This window comes from Scylla paramamosain, chromosome 1 (genome assembly GCF_035594125.1).
Source record: "Scylla paramamosain isolate STU-SP2022 chromosome 1, ASM3559412v1, whole genome shotgun sequence".
NCBI lineage: Eukaryota > Metazoa > Arthropoda > Malacostraca > Decapoda > Portunidae > Scylla > Scylla paramamosain.
Window position 1 is genome coordinate 24,647,426 of NC_087151.1, and position 12,081 is coordinate 24,659,506.

At 41.3% G+C, this 12,081-nt stretch overlaps 1 protein-coding gene across 8 annotated transcripts in view; it reads right to left on the reverse strand.

The window, feature by feature from the left end:
* LOC135101967 (fat-like cadherin-related tumor suppressor homolog) overlaps positions 1 to 12,081 on the reverse strand; it is a 369,471-nt gene that overhangs the window by 303,267 nt on the left and 54,123 nt on the right. For all 8 annotated transcript variants that reach the window (XM_064006485.1, XM_064006511.1, XM_064006496.1 and 5 more), the window contains exon 2: positions 4,749 to 4,795. The gene's annotated coding sequence lies outside the window, so the exon portion shown is untranslated. The remainder of the gene's footprint in view (positions 1 to 4,748; positions 4,796 to 12,081) is intronic.

Genomic DNA, 12,081 nt, shown 5'->3' on the forward strand with positions numbered 1-12,081 from the left:
GATTTTGGAGGCCGGCAAACGGCGAATCCAGTGCACTGAGAGGTAATGACAGTTTCCTGTAATGGAGTCTGGAAACAGTCCTCGGGAAATTAAAATATTCTTATTCAAATACTCCAGTGTACATTCATTTTGTGTGACTTAGATACGCAATTCAATCAATTATAGCAAAGAAAAGTTTCGCAAATTATTACTTTGCTCATGATAAAGGTAAAGTTAGGGGCATACGCTGTGGCTGCACGTGGCCTCAGCACTCATCTCTCACTGGCCTTTTAGGTTGCCTTGTGGTGGTGTCCCGGGACACATGGCCGCTGTGACATCCAGATTTTCACATTTACCTTCCCCAGTTTCTCCAGGTACCCATTTATCGAACAACCCAAAACAAAAATGAACAGTTGGGAGAGCTGTGCGCCGACTGCCCCACCCCGGATTCGAACAGTGGTCCACAGTCACACATAATTCATCTCATGCTTTATTATGTTGCTCTATAGTAAACAATCCTTAGCTACAATAAAGCTAAAATTGTGAACACGTCTACCGGAATATATATATATATATATATATATATATATATATATATATATATATATATATATATATATATATATATATATATATATATATATATATATATATATATATATATATATGCACACATACACACACACACACATGAAGTGAAATTTCGGTCTAATTAAGATAACTTTTTATGAACACATTTTACGAAATGCTGCTTATTATGAAACAAGCTCAGTAAGCACCCGCTAGAAAAAAAAAAAAAAGAAACAAGAACTAAATTAAATATGTTTTCGACATGAGGTAGAAGACAGAAAAGTTGAACACGGCGTGCAGGAGAGGAAAATTAGAGACACAAGCTTCCTGGAGGAAGGAAAAATTTAAGAATAATAACACGAAACAAAAAACCCAAGGTGGGTGGAGAGAGAGAGAGAGAGAGAGAGAGAGAGAGAGAGAGAGAGAGAGAGAGAGAGAGAGAGAGAGAGAGAGAGAGAGAGAGAGAGAGAGAGAGAATGGACACGCGCGCACACGAGGCGCACGTATGCACACACACACACACACACACACACACACACACACACACACACACACACACACACACACACACACAACAAGAAAGGAGGGTGAAGGTAAGAGAGGAATGTCACGTGTTTCTCAGCGTCATTCTTCAAGAAACCAAAATGAGCAGATTCGAAGAAGACAGAGATATATTACGAGACTGGGAAGAGGCGGAAGATAATCTGCGCGAAGGAAGATGAGGTACACTCCATCCATCTGCAGGCCGGCACGGATTTGTAACAGGAAACGTGATTGGCTGGCGACGAAAAAAAAATAAAAAATCATAGGTCTGGCATAACAGCTTTCAATTTCCTCGTGTTTTATGATGTACAAGAAATAGTTATGTATATCTAATGATGTGATATATTAAAAAAAATATATAATCAACGAAAAAAAAATTGAAACGTAAAATAGATTTGCCTATTCATTTTTTTTTTTTTTTTACCATTATAACAGGCACAGTTAAGAAAAATGTTCATAATATAGTATCCTTCTCCGACATCAGTCATTTGCTATGTAAACCAAACTCTCAAAAAAAAAATGTACGTATGATGATGCAAAATGAAAAGAAAAAAGAGAAAAGAAAAGATAACGAATGCAAGGTACGAAAATTGTAAATCTGAAGTGCAGCATCTGACTTGGCGAGCTGCGGGGCGTCACGGGCCAACGCCCACCGGGCCACACCACGGTCCATCAATGTTCTGTCTTCCTTGGCTGTATAAACACTTGTCTCATATTTTTTGTCACTTACACGCACTTTTTAGGGTAGCAAGTATTAAATAACATTACTTTGCTTAACATTAACTTGTAAGACTATTATTGTTCTCCAACAGTCTTCCAATAAGCTCCCAAACAAGGCTAGATTCATGGAAGAAGTTATAAACCCATTTACACTGTATATCTAACTTTAGAATTATAGGAAAAAATGACAAAAGAAAAAAAACGAGGGAAAGAAGGATCAGCGTTTCTCCTTAACTTATCAGAGCTCAGCATCATTGTACTCTGGCTATTCCTGATACTATTGCCATCTGACCACCTTGGTAATACAAACCGTAATGCAAGATATGTAAATTGTAAACTTTTGGTCAATAAACGTTTCTAGTTGGGCATGAACAATCCAGCGTCCCTTGAAGAAAGGTTAAAAGTTACTCACTACTTCTATACAAGATTTCGTTAAGACATTTCATACTGCAAAATAAATAAAATAGAAAAAAGTTAGATTTTGTTTCATTCCTCCTCCAAAAGGTCAGGGATGAAAAATACCCTAGGGGAGCTGAAATCAATCCGAAAAATGGTTATAAAAGCTACGATAACAAACGCGATTCCTCAGTTATGCCGCGCCGCGTATTAATATTTCACAAGACAATCTTGTCCTGATATTCTTTCTTGTTGCCTCTGAATTACTTTCCGTGGTGTGTGTGTGTGTGTGCGTGTGTGTGTGTGTGAGAGAGAGAGAGAGAGAGAGAGAGAGAGAGAGAGAGAGAGAGAGAGAGAGAGAGAGAGAGAGAGAGAGAGAGAGAGAGAGAGAGAGAGAGAGAGAGAGAGAGAGAGAGAGAGAGTCTAACAGCTAAAATATTACCAGATGGGAAAAGATAGATTAATATAATTTCCTTTCAGATTCTTAAAGATTACTTAAAGGAAGTGAGAATGGTTAGTCATGTACTGCATATGATTCACACTGGTCGCTGAGCCCGTCACGGAATTGTTATAATTATGCCAGTCATTGTGAGGCGACAACACGGAAATACTGAGGAACGATTCTTTCTCCTCCTCTGCAGATCACGTAACCGGGAAACTTTTTAATTTTCCTGAGGGCACATTTTAATTAATAGTAAGGATTATGGGTTCCTCTTCATTATAGTATAAAGCGTCCGTCTGTCTGTCTGTTCGTCTCTCTCTCTCTCTCTCTCTCTCTCTCTCTCTCTCTCTCTCTCTCTCTCTCTCTCTCTCTCTCTCTCAGGTAGTCCCTAATCTGGCTGCTCGTTTCCGAGAATCCTCACTGACGCGCGTCGCCAAAACACACTTCTTCACGGCCGAGTCTGGCAAGATAGAAGTGGAGAGTCTTAGGCCCCGGGACGCATTTTCAAAGCATTTCGAAAGATTACCTCTTGGCAAAGCGGCGGTAGTTATTTTCCTCTAAAGAGGTCATGTCGTTGGGAGGGTGACGGACGCTTTCCCCACATTCATTTTCAAGGGATAAGAAGTAAAAGCTTCGGCACTTTAAGGAGAAAATCATGGTTGAAAAGAGCGGAGGAGGGTTCACTGGCTCATGTGTACAGGTTACAAAGTGGAGCGGGGACTCGGAGAAAGGCAAAAGGAATTAGCTGTCTTCCCGGGATGTGTTGCCACTGTAGGATGCGATTAGTGTTCCCATCATGGCATATATATCGAATAAAAACATCCATTTATATACTGCATATTGCTTGTAATTTATTCTGTTTTATTCCTATAAATATAATACACTGTAATCACGTGCGACGCTGGAATGAACTTGTAGTTTCTCAGGGTCTGTTGCTGGTACAGCCGAGGTCATCGTGTCCGGCAGTGCCCGCCTTGCACGCTCCCCATGGAACGCTATGGTTGCGGACGTGCGCCACACCCATCCGCTGCCGGCCTGCTAGACCCATGGCAAACATACCCTCGTCTATGATTACTCTGCTGACTATACAGTTAGTGGCTCAGTATTTGATTTCCTTATACAAAACACCAAACCTCATCAAAGAGTGTCTCAAATAGCAATTCAAAACAGTTAATGTATTCGTAAGGTTGTGGGTATAAAATTTATTCAAACCGCATTCCTTGATTTTCGATTTAAAAATACAACTGAGCTGATATATAAAAAAAGAAAAAAATAGTAACAGTGCAATGGCTGGAAGGACGATGCAAAAAAAATGAGAGGCGAATCAGAACATCATACAGAAGATAGGGAATGGTGAACGAGTTAGAGCCATAAACGCTGAACATGGGAATGAAATGTGCGGCTTTATGTTTGCACATCTGCAAGCAGGTGACTGCTGGAGATTCACCTTCCACAGCGCCCAGGAACAACAGGGAGCCACTGACCTATGAAAAAAAAAAAAAAAAAAAAAAAAAGAATTGTCTTTCTCATTTTGAGGAAACAAGATAGGCAGCGTAAATTATTTTGCCTCAACCCTCAGCTAATTATTTGTGGATTAGAATGCTATATGTGAGCACAATGCCTTCACTGATGAAGAACCAGTCATCAGGTAACGATGGAAACACTTCTAACATGGTTCTAACATGGCTGGAAATCATATCAAGGTTCAGTATTCCCCTTGAACTTCAGCGGATGACTGCCCTCCAGATGCATATCAGCTCGGTGTCTTGATCTCAGGTATTATTTGAAGGCACTGTTGAGAGTTTGACGCATCTCCTGTCTTAGCCAACAGTACGTATACGCCACAACAGCCCACCGCAACAAACTGAATATGCTGCAATAGCCGCTGAGGTTGCGCCTGGAAGAACTTGAGGCAATCAGTGCGCCATTATTTCGTTCTTTTATTTGCTGGCGGCGTTAACATACGTATATACAATACATAACAAACACACACACGCACACACACACACACACACACACACACACACACACACACACACACACACACACACACACACACACACACACACCATATTACAGGCGTGTTATTTGTACTCACCCTCAGTCTTTCCCTCCTTCCATGTATTCACTGCATTTGTTCCTCACCTGGAATGAAGGAATGTGCAATTAAAAAGATTTGCAATTTGGTGAATCTTTACATTATTATTATTAGTATTTATTATTATTATTATTAATTATCATTATTATTATTATTATCATTATTATTATTATTATTATTATTATTATTATTATTATTATTTATTGTTACTATCAGCACTATCATTAATATTGTGCCATTATTATTGTATCATGCATGAAGCTCCTCTCACCATGTTCGGCAGAATAGAAAAGCAAACCCCTGACTCAATAATAAAAACAATAACGCAAGGACAAGTTGGTGCATAACAAATGTAAACTCCCTTGGTCCACTTTGTTATTGTTTCCCGGACACCATCCCCGAATGTCGCAGCGGCGGGCGGTCCTCCACGCTAAGGTAAACAATTACTTAAATGCAAAAATCCTCCACTACATTCTCCCAGTTTGCGTTGTTTTCCCACAGCTTTGCATTTGTTCGTCCTGTTTCTCTTGATATGTCCTTCATCAGCTCAACCTTCTTTCTTAATGCTCCGAGTATTTATCTACTTCGTTCTTTGTTTCTTCACAGTAATCGCTTTCTAATGTCTTATTGTCGCTTCCTAGTCAGTCGAATTACATCCCACTCTCTCTAATCTTTCCTGACCCCCTCCTGCGTCTTACAGTCCCATGCATCACGGCAGCTTTAATTATGCTCTTTATAGGAAGTATAATTTTGCCGCTTTTCCTAAATTTTCCAGTATTTCATACCAGTAGTGTCCTGCCACAGATCTGTCTCATAACTCATGTGTCACTGCTTATTGACACACACACACACACACACACACACACACACACACACACACACACACACACACACACACAACACAACACAACACAACACAACACAACACAACACACACACACACACACACACACACACAAGCAGACCTCCCTCAGAGACACAACACCCTTGAGTAACAAACAGGCTCGGTCCCTCTTAAAGTTATTATCCAGGTTACTGGATACAACAATGTGATTGGTTGGAGTGTCCACCAAACTGACACTTTAACCAATCAAGTAGCAGACGGCCGTAAACAAAGTGTGTTGTGTCCACAGACTGGTCCATTGGACCTTCCCAGGGTGACCACACCTCCAGCAGGTCATTCCTCACCACCACCCTCTCCACACGCCGGGAAAACTAACCTTCTGCAAGCAAGGCGCAGAGTGACGATGGCCAGGACAGGCACCTCACGAGGCGTGTGACCGTGTATTCATAATTCAACAGACATACGTATGGTCGAATTCCCTCTGCCGTCAATAACACATATAATAAATGTATCAGATCAGTTGTATAATATATATATATATATATATATATATATATATATATATATATATATATATATATATATATATATATATATATATATATATATATATATATATATATATATTTTTTTTTTTTTTTTTTTTTTTTTTTTATGTAGGAGGGACACTGGTCAAGGGCAACAAAAATCCAATAAAAAAAAAGCCCACTGAGATGCCAATCCCAGAAAAGAGTCCAAAGCGGTAGTCAAAAATTGAAGGATAAGTGTCTTGAAACCTCCTCCTTGATGGAATTCAAGTCATAGGAAGGTGGAAATACAGAACCAGGCAGGAAGTTCCAGAGATTACCAGAGAAAGGGATGAATGAATGAGAATACTGGTTAACTCTTGCATTAGAGAGGTGGACAGAACAGGGGTGAGAGAAAGAAGAAAGTCTGGTGCAGCGAGGCCGCGGGAGGAGGGAAGGCATGCAGTTAGCAAGATCAGAAAAGCAGTTAGCATGAAAATAGCGGTAAAAGACAGCTAGAGATGCAACATTGCGGCGATGAGAGAGAGGCTGAAGACATTCAGTTAGAAGAGAGGAGTTGATGAGACGAAAAGCTTTTGATACCACCCTGTCTAGAAGAGCGGTATGAGTGGAACCCCCCCAGACATGTGAAGCATACTCCATACATGGACGGATGTACATGCCCTTGTACAGCTGGGGGTGTGAGAAAAACTAGCAGAGACGTCTCAGAACACCTAATTTCATAGAAGCTGTTTTAGCTAGAGATGAGACGTGAAATTTCTAGTTCAGATTATAAGTAATCGAGGATGTTCAGTGTAGAAAAGGGGGACAGTTGAGTGTCATTGAAGAAGAGAAGATAATTGTCTGGAAGGTTGTGTCGAGTTGATAGATGGAGGAATTGAGTTTTTTGAGGCATTGAACAATACCAAGTCTGCTCTGCCCCAATCAAAAATTTTAGAAAGATCAGAAGTCAGGCGTTCTGCGGCTTCCCTGCGGGAAATGTTTACTTCCTGAAGGTTGGACGTCTATGAAAAGACGTGGAAAAGTGCAGGGTGGTATCATCAGCGTAGGAGTGCATAGGAAAAGAAGTTTGGTTTAGAAGGTCATTGATGAATAATAAGAAGAGTGGGTGACAGGACAGAATCCTGGGGAACACCACTATTAATAGATTTAGGAGAAGAACAGTGACTGTCTACCATAGCAGCAATTGAACGGTCAGAAAGGAAGCTTGAGATGAAGTTACAGAGAGAAGGACAGAAGCCATAGGAGGGTAGTTTGGAAATCAAAGCTTTGTGCCACACTCTATCAAAAGCTTTTGATATGTCCAAGGCAACAGCAAAAGTTTCACCAATATCTCTAAAAGAGGATGACCAAGACTCAGTAAAGAAAGCCAGAAGATCACCAGTAGAGCGGCCTTGACGGAAGCGATACTGGCGATCAGATAGAAAGTTGTGAAGTGATAGATGTTTAAGAATCTTCCTGTTGAGGATAGATTCCAAAACTTTAGACAGGCAGGAAATTAAAGCAATAGGACGGTAGTTTGAGGGATTAGAACGGTCACCTTTCTTAGGAACAGGCTGAATGTAGGTAAACTTCCAGCAAGAAGGAAAGGTAGATGTTGACAGACAGAGCTGGAAGAGTTTGACTAGGCAAGGTGCAAGCACGGAAGCACAGTTTCGGAGAACAATAGGAGGGACCCCATCAGGTCCATAAGCGTTCCGAGGGTTTAGGCCAGCGAGGGCATGGAAAACATCATTGCAAAGAATTTTTATAGGTAGCATGAAGTTGTCAGAGGATGGAGGAGAGGGTGGAACAAGCACAGAATCGTCCAATGTAGAGTTTTTAGCAAAGGTTTGAGCGAAGAGTTTAGCTTTAGAAATAGATGTGATAGCAGTGGTGCCATCTGGTTGAAATAAAGGAGGGAAAGAAGAAGCAAAGTTATTGGAGATATTTTTGGCTAGTTGCCAGAAGTCACGAAGGGAGTTAGATCTTGAAAGATTTTGACACTTTCTGTCAATGAAGGAGTTTTTGGCTAGTTGGAGAACAGATTTAGCATGGTTCCGGGCAGAAATATAAAGTGCACGAGATTCTGGTGATGGAAGGCTTAAGTACTTTTTGTGGGCCACCTCTTTATCACGTACGAGTATAGCACGAGAACAAGCTGTGTTAAACCAAGGTTTGGAAAGTTTAGGTCGAGAAAAAGAGTGAGGAATGTACGCATCCATGCCAGACACTATCACCTCTGTTATATGCTCAGCACACAAAGATGGGTCTCTGACACGGAAGCAGTAGTCATTCTACAAAATACCTCCTCAGGTCCCCCAGCTAGCAGAGGCAAAACGCCTGAGGCACCTTCGCTTAGGGGAATCCTGAGGAGGGATTGGAGCGATAAGACAAGATACAGGTATGAGATTGTGATCGGAGGAGCCCAACGGAGAAGAGAGGGTAACAGCATAAGCAGAAGGATTAGGGGTCAGGAAAAGGTCAAGAATGTTGGGCGTATCTCCAAGACGATCAGGAATACGAGTAGGGTGTTAGACCAATTGCTCTAGGTCGTGGAAGATAGCAAAGTTGAAGGTTAGTTCACCATGATGGTCAGTGAAGGGAGAGGAAAGCCAAAGCTGGTGGTGAACATTGAAGTCTCCAAGAATGGAGATCCCTCCAAAAGGGAAGAGAGTCAGAATGTGCTCCACTTTGGAAGTTAAGTAGTCAAAAAATTTCTTATAGTCAGAGGAGTTAGGTGAGAGGTATACAGCACAGATACATTTAGTTTGAGAGTGACTCTGTAGTCGTAGCCAGATGGTAGAAAACTCGGAAGATTCAAGAGCGTGGGCACGAGGGCAGGTTAAGTCATTGCGCACATAAACGCAACATCCAGCTTTGGATCGAAAATGAGGATAGAGAAAGTAGGAGGGAACAGAAAAGGTGCTACTGTCAGTTGCCTCAGACACCTGAGTTTCAGTGAGGAAAAGAAGATGAGGTTTAGAAGAGGAGAGGTGGTGTTCTACAGATTAAAAATCAGATCTTAGACCACGAATGTTGCAGGAGTTAATGAAGAAAAAGTTAAGGGGGATGTCAAGACACTTTGGGTCGTCGTCAAAAGGGTAGTCCGACATGAAGACATTTGTGATCCCCTCCCGAGATGGGGACTCCGAGGCTGGTGTAGGAGTCGCCATGATAATTTTGAAATTTTGAGTGAAGGGTGTGTGTGTGTGTGTTATTAGATGCTTGTAGTTTTGTGTGGAGGAAGAGAGTTGTCTTTAGAAGGGCAGGCTGTAACTGCCCCCTTGTGTTGTGAGAGACACAAACACACACACACAATAAATAAATAAATATATATATATATATATATATATATATATATATATATATATATATATATATATATATATATATATATATATATATATATATATATATATATATATATATATATATATATTGTGAGGTGATGTGGAAAAACTAAAAAATAATCTTACACATATTGTGTTTTATGCCAACCCTCTCGAATTTAATCAACAGCGTCCAAACAAGACTGGCACGCAGAGGCCAGACACCCATTTAATGTACAACAAACCACATGGCCTTACGTAACTGTACATTGCACGCAACCCTTTCTCTTAACTACTATTGACAGAAACACACACACACACACACACACACACACACACACACACACACACACACACACACACACACACACACACACACACACACACACTGCTAACTATATTCTTAAACTGATAGCAGCTTTGTAATATAGCACACTAAGTGTTTATCCGTGGGATTAATGCCACGATTTAATTAAGCATGATTCACATCAATGTGGAAGCGTTGACATCAAGGCTGCGGCAAACAGTTTCTTCTCGTGATAGGGTAGGTCATTACTTGGGTTCATAAATGCAATGAATTTAAAGCGCGTGACTTAGTATGCACATGAACTTCCATCGCCTTTAATACCGATACGTCAGAATTTAACGGGATGCCCTTTCTTACTAGCGGCGCCCGTGTGTGCTTTAAGGCTTCCAGCGGGCCCGGCGGTGGTGGGTCTCGTTACGTGAGGGTCATGGCGGCGCGGCACGCACCCTCATTACTCACAGCAGCGCCCCGTGAAGCGTTCCCAGTCCCCGCTGCTCCCGCTAACCGAAGTTGAAATCAGGGTCAGGGTGTCTTGGGATGCATGAGAGCAACTTGGACCATTGGACAACACAGGAAAACCCAGCCACGCATCAGTGGGATGAAGAAGCGCCGTGCAGAGTCCACCAGTGGAGACGCCGGTCACAGAGGCAGCGCGTATCACCCTATCATGTTGTGAATATTTTAAGTCTGCTTCTCATGCTCGATATTATGCATCTGACTTTTTTGTGATATTTTTTGTTATGGTAGTGAATAACAAAATGTGTTTATGGTGTCGCAGCAACGACTTCACATAACGTTTTCATCATAGGAAGTACAGCATTAACTAAGTCAAGCACTGTCACGACCTATCAGCAACGTAGTGTCGTCCACCTTGATGACCAACAATTAACACCTGCACGAGGTAACCAACCATTGCATGCAACGATGTAGCTGCCGACATTAAATAGTAACGGTAAGCATCACATGTCTAGTCATATCAACTTCGAAACCATATATATTTTTCGTACTTTACCATATGTAGCTTACAGAATGACTGATATAAATAAATAATTTATCCTCCCTCTCGCTAGATCTTGAAATGCACACACATCGCAAAGTACAATGAGGAAAATCAGGACAGCTTTTGTTCTCAAGCCAGAGAAAAGCACAGACAAGGCTTATCACTCAATCCTTTATTATAAGGTTGATCTGTTAGTAAGGAATGTAAAGCCAGTTTGTTTAAGATTGAACATAGCTTCTTGTTACGTAAATTGACAAGTACGCGATTAACATACATTAATGGAAAGTACACTTGATGCAATCTGGCCACCAGACAACGCTCTGTAGTTGTGCGCTAGCATCTCATCGAGTTCATAAGATTAACTGCCTCCAACTTTCATTAAGTGATCAATACTTCAATGACATTACAGACATTATCAGCAACAAGACTTCTAACAGAAAGAGATTTGGATACTGGCTAAGGCTCTGGTTAAAAGGACGAATGGCAGGCGGCGCTTGAATATTTAGGCTGGTGTGGGCGTATTTATCTTTCTACCTCAATTATTGCTCGCCAGCGCTGGCCATCATTATTCTCTTCAATTGATCGTTAGTGTCTTTATACGAGTACTCGTATCACAATAACTAATTATGTCGCTTACCTCGGACAAATGCACACAATTATTAAAGCGTTGTACGTCCAGTATATCCCAGGCAGAGCAACTAGACAGACATATTGTGATGTGAAATAATGCAACAGGAGTTAAAATCTATTCAGTGCTATCTAACTTTCTTGAAGCAGGAACATCATCTAAACTAGATGGCTGTTGAGTAGTTCATAAATACTGTATTTGTAAAATGACAACAATGCACATCCACATAGTCGTATTTAACTGAGTCGTCTCATAAGGTCACGGAGCGAAACGACTGATACTGGAACAAATTCATCAACACTTTCCAAAAAAGTCAATCACTAAAAAGAAAAGAAAATATCTGGGAGCTCCGTCCAGCCTCCTTCTATGTTACAGTGGATGGAGGACACCGGCCTGGAGATCATGGAGGGTGAGGGAGACACGCCCCCATTCTCCTCAACCTGCTCCTCGTGCTGGAGTGGGCGGGGTGGTGCAGAATTGTAAAAACGAGGTCGAGGATCTCAGTTTCCGGCGAACTCTTCATCTGACTGTCATGAGCATTCTTAACCTCTTACAAAATCATCGACTTCACTGTTATGTGAAGAAAGCGAGAGGGTATAGTGTGTAGCTGGAGGTACTGCAATGCTAAAAGCAGCTCTTGAGGGCGGATTTCGTCTCAGTTACAGTGTTTCTGCTGCTGTTATTATTTTTTTTTCTACACTACTCGTATTACCCTC